Below are 5,835 nucleotides of genomic sequence, written 5' to 3'. Positions count from 1 at the left end.
ATGATCTGTTTATTTTCAAAGAATAGTTTGTTTTGTTATTGTTTGGTTGGTGTCTTATATGAAACTGCGACATTGCACAATTTATTGGACAGACTTGTTTAAGATCACACAGAGTAATTTGGGTGGCATTTCATTTCGTATTTTTAAATCATCTTTTTATTTTTGACTATCTGTAAATTTAGTTTCCTGCTCTTAATTGTGAATGCATATTTGATGGTTTTAAATGCTCCTGAAATTAAGTGCTGCTTGACGAGCCTATACAGTATTGCGTTCATGTATGTGACGTCACTGAAGGCCTAAGGTTGAAATGCACGGCCCGCCACTGGAAGCCAAGAAATACACATTATAACGAAAATGAAATGTGTGGTTTCATACAAACAAAAAAAAAAGTGGTAATCTCGCTCGAATGTGATAGGAAAGGAAATTTCCGAGTCGCCAGTGAAGTCTATATTCTGCTCATATTTAGTTTGTACTCTGCTCATATTCAGTCATGTTGTATAACTTTCCCATGTTCGCAGTATAGCTTTGCATCTTTGTAACAATCATCACCTAGAATTGGAATACTCCCTGCTGAAGACGCACAAACTTTGGAATGCGCCAAGCTGAGAATTGGTTTAGGAGAAACGAAAGTTATGATATCACACCTTGTGTCTCGGTACCGCCCTTCCGATGGTATAAAAATGATGTGAAGCTCTTCCTGCTTCGCACTCGTGACGCGCAGCCATTGTCTGTAATTCGTGGGTGCCCGGAATATTCTGTCATTAAAAGCTTCAAAGCAACTGTTCATCGACTCCAGCCTTTATTTGGATTACCAACATTCTCCTCCTCCGAAATTCAACGAACACGCGGGGGAGAGGAGGCCGCTCTTCCCCCAACACCAGGCTCCATTTTTCGTTTTGGAAATAAGTTTCCAAGCCAGATGTACTTGTACACCTAAGTATTGCAGGTTGTACATGGAAACATTTTATTGTTTCCCAAATCAATAACCTGTGTCAAAGCCACATGTCAACTCAAGTGTGTAAATAAAGCTAAAATGCAAACTCCACGCAGGAAGGCCGGAGCCCGGATTCGATCTTATGACCTCTGCACTGTGAGGTGGTCGCGCTATCCAGTCGGTCACCGTTCTGCCCTTAAAAAATGTATGTTTCATTTTTATTTTCTGGGCAATGTATTATTTGTGTTTGAGTTGAAAAGAAGAGAATGCTTCAGATTTAAATGTTCAAATCAAGGAAACAAAATGTTAGCGTATGAGTGAGAAGGTATCCAGGATATGACAAAAAGAGTCAGGGGTACACAAGCCCAAAAACGCAAGGAGTCATTATGAGATAAGATATCTTTGGGGCTAGATTAACTCTATATGATGTCGATGTTGTAACCCTTTATTCAACAATGTGGAACTTATGGTGCAAAAATGGCAACAATCGATTTCTGTCAAATGTTAACTTTATTTTAAAAATTAAAATTCCCAATTTGTTTTTAGCTCTACTAATACAACCTCGTGAATGTTAAGAATATCTTCTGATCTGGGAAAATTCCCCCAAAAGCTTTTCCACTCTTAAGTTGTCAGACTGAAAAGTCATCAACAGTCAAAAGTGACTCACATTAATCCAAGCAAAGACCCTTGAGTGACCCTTGGTCTGTTTTCATTTGAAGTGAACAATGACCGCTGAGGAAAACCTTTACCTTTCAAGACGGAATTGTTAAGAGCCACACCTTTGATCAATGAGAGCAAAATAACATCATCAATCAGAGAGGAAGCAGAGGTGGGAGAGAGGCGGAGCAACATTATGACATCATAAGGCAAATTTGGGATTTTCTAACAAAGGGCCCCTTTGTCATAGGGTGAAACGGTGTCCCTCTTTGGGCAGACTGAGTATGTCATTCTTTAATTGGGACAATTTGTCACCACAATCGGGATGCCTTTGATGTTCGAGAATGGAGTCGGGATGCACAGACAAGCAAGCGGTGGTCCTCCCGATTGTGATGAAACATTTTAACAACATTTCGTCGGCACAGTGGTGTCTGCTGGCAGCCAGAGACTTTGACTCGGACACGGGGGCCATCTTGGCTGACATGTGCACAGAGATTGCTCAGAAACTCTCAGCTGACACCCTGAAAATGATCCTGCCCCTCTTCCAGCAGCGGGTGGCGGACATGAAGTCCAAATGCATGGCCCCGGTCATGGACGGCGCCATGAACGCCGCCTTCGCATCAGCGCTCAGCATTCCCGAGCAGCCGTGTGACTATGCCAACAAGCTGGACTCGCTGCTTGCAGAAGAGATCTCCCAGAGGGTCAACCGGACTTTGGCTTTGGCCACGGACACAGACGCTGAGCAACCGTTGTCCGTCATCTACGTCCCGGGGACGTTCACCAAGCTGGAGGTTCTGTACAAGATGGTAAGGCTCTCTTGTGGTGCACTGTGGTCTTACCTCGGCCAAGTTGAATCCAACACACGGTGTTTGGGAGCATGCTGGCGTCAACATAACGGCAGCACTCAGGTGACGGAGAATGAGAAGCCTCAGAGTCGAAAGTCATCTTCCAGTCCAAAATCAAACATTGGTGTAGGAGAGACAACGGAGGCGGTGACTGAAATCCTACGAAAGTGGTCAGAGCCCACAGACACTGATCCTGTTGGTACCGTACCAAATACCTCTACGGACATTCACGGGACAGCTTCTGATATTGTCACAACAATTAAGGGCGACCTTCACTATGCCAACAACATAGACAGAAAGACCAGTGTGTCTGCCTGTCCTCATTTTGATCTAAGGTTGATCCTGAAGACCTTGACCAATTTTTTTTCTTCTCGAGAGCAGCCCACGCCCCACCACGAGGTCCTCCGAAAAAGCAGCTTCGTGGAGTTTTCAAAAAATCGATTTGCCAAACTTGTGACAGATGTTGCCTCTCCAGATGTGCAGAAGGAATCCGACTTCCTGGTGGGGGTTGAGCAACGCTCAGCCCGTGGCAGCGCATTCAATCATGAGGGATCCCTGCCGGTGTCCAACCTGGAGATGCCTGGTAGTCCTCCTCCACTCAACTTTGAAGGAATACAAGACGAAGTGGAGGACCTGTACGACAAGTTTCCGTTGGAAGGGCCAAAAGTCAGCAAGACCCTAGAGAGTCTTAGAGGTGACATCACAACGTTCTCAACACAGCTGAGAGATAAAATTTACAATTACATCGAGGCTAACCAGTCCAGCCTCACCGAGGAGTTTTCAGGCAGGCAATCTCCACACAGATGCAGTGGGCAAAAAGTTCAGCATCCAGAGATCATGAAAAACATTATCGAGGATTCGGTCGGGAAGTTTTTACAGCAGGTGCTTCTTTGGATGGAGATGGAGCCAAGAAAGAGGAAGGCGAGTGCCGACGAGGTGTGCGGTGCCTTAAAAGACATCGACACTCTCATCACCACCATTGTGACCTCGGAAAATAAAGCTTCCAGTTCGCAGAGGGCTCCGGAGACAGAGTCAGAAGCTTCCCCGTCTGTGTCTACCCAACAAGACGAGGAGCAGCCAGAGGCCTTCATCAGTGAGTCTTCACTACGAGAGGTGACCAGGAACTTTGTTAGCATGCTGATCATCACAATGGTCAAGTATTTCCCAAAGAAGGTCCGCAAGTCTCTGCAGCCAGATGACATGCTTCTGATCATTCGGCGTCTCTCCGAAAAAGTGCTCAAAGTCAACTTGGCATCACTGGCGGCCGAGGACATGATCAGCTACAGCAGATTCATCCAGGCAGTCATCAAATACATCTTCAGACAGTTTGGCTCTAAGGAGAAGTTGCTAGTAGCATTAAGGTCTGATGAGCCGTGCTTTGATGAAGCTGTGCTGACACACCTGACCAACACACTCAACAACTGGCACGACAAAGCCGGGCAGAGTAGAATCAGAAGGTTCTTCTCCTCTGTGGGCAAAGCCCTCATAAGACCCTTCACAGTTTTCAGTCCGAAACACTAATAACATTTGCCGCCTAGCTGGTATGGAGCTTTTGCTAAAAGTCGCTCACGGTCTTTGATTTTTTTTTTTTTTTTAAATCAGTCACATGGAGCTGGAAAAACTGGTGTTGGACAAGCAGCAAGTCTTTCAGACCGGAAGGCTCAATACCTTGTAGGTGATGACCAAATATCCCTGGAGCCAACTTTCAAGCATCAGTTTATGGCAAGATGATCAGATAAATTCTCTCGGAGATTGTTAAAATATGACCGCTATGCAAGCACTAAAATGGTGCCGAATTTTAAAGAAATTCAAAATGGCAGTCTTCCTGTGAGGTTTACCATATGCCTCCAAAATATTTTTTGGAGGTACTGTATTGGGCTGTGACATGTGCCTCCCAGTTTTCAACGATGAAGGTGTAACTGAATGGTTCATCAAAAATCGTATGGGGCACCACAAAGACATTTGTGCAACAAATCTCTAAAATATAGATTTTGTGCCAGGCCTGATATGTGTGCTTCATTAAGTTTTGTCCACATTTAGACCTTCAAAATTCACATTTTTCTTTGCAAATGGCACGTTGACACTGCAAAAAAAAAAAAAAAAAGGGGAGATATTAACAATTATCTGCAGAAAATTACCTCTGAATAATGAATAATGTGACATATTGTTACATTCCTGGATCACATGGATGCCTCAACTTACTAGCTGTTCGCTTTGCAAAATGTAAAGTGCCTGCAGAGGAATTGTGCACCTTATAAATGCTGCTGAGTCACGTGTAATAATGCACCGAAAAAACTGTAAAAACGAAAAAAAGAATTTATGCAGATTTTCAAAAAATTTAAATGAAGACGTCTGACCTGGCCTGGCTTCGAGGCAACTAGGTTGATTCTGCCAATAGCAAATGCTTGTCTCAAAGATTCAGCCACATGGGCCAATAATGTAAACTTGTAATCTTCCAAGCCTTGATATGATTGCAAAGACTCACCATTGTAGTTCTTCCCATCTGATGTCGTGATAGTTGTAAAAAGCACTCCTGGCGCTTCATAGGCACCTGTAATATTCAACCTGTCCATTCTGCACGTATCTCATTTTCATCAATGTGAGATGTGAATTTACGTGGAGGAATGTTGACTGGGTGGCCCAGTGGACAAGTGGTTAGCGCGTCGACCTCACGGTGCAGAGGTCATGGGTTCATTCCTGGCTCTGGCCTTCCTGTGTGGAATTTGCATGCATGGGTTTTCTCTGGGTACTCTGGTTTCCTCCCACATTTCAAAAACATGCGTGGCAGGTTAATGGACCACTCAAAATTGTCCCTAGGTGTGAGTGTGAGCGCGTATGTTTTTTTATCTCTTTGTGCCCTGCGATTGGCTGGCAACCGGTTCAGTGTGTCCCCCGCCTACTGCCCAAAGACAGCTGGGATAGGCTCCAGCACCTCCTGCTACCCTTGTGAGGATAAGCGGATCAGAAAATGGATGGATGGATGAATGAAATGTTGACTGATATATGCTCATTTTGTCACTGCTCTCCATTGTTAATCATTTGCCTGCTGCTACTATCCTGCTGGAATGGTTGCGTTAACTCATGTAAACAAATGGACATGTGAAATCTGGACCTCGACACTTGCTGCGCACATGGTGAGAATGCCTGTGGCATCTACTTAGTAGTAGCTGGAGTGCAATTACACTTACTGAGCATGGGAGAAAAAAAACACGTTCTCTGGGGTCACAGGCGTCCCACCTCAGGATTGTATTGCAGCTCGCTGTTTGAGAAGGATCGAATTAGTGTTAAAAAAAAAAAAAGTCAATTTATTTTATTTATCACACATTAACAATTAAACTGGATACCACGCTCAACACATAGCTTACTCCGGCGTTGTAGGACAAACAAAAGTTTTTTTCT

The sequence above is a fragment of the Hippocampus comes genome, unplaced genomic scaffold (genome assembly GCF_001891065.2).
Source record: "Hippocampus comes isolate QL1 unplaced genomic scaffold, H_comes_QL1_v1.1 scaffold245, whole genome shotgun sequence".
Classification (NCBI taxonomy): Eukaryota; Metazoa; Chordata; class Actinopteri; order Syngnathiformes; family Syngnathidae; genus Hippocampus; species Hippocampus comes.
The sequence above is the reverse complement of the archived record's forward strand: the minus strand, read 5'-3'. Positions refer to the sequence as shown.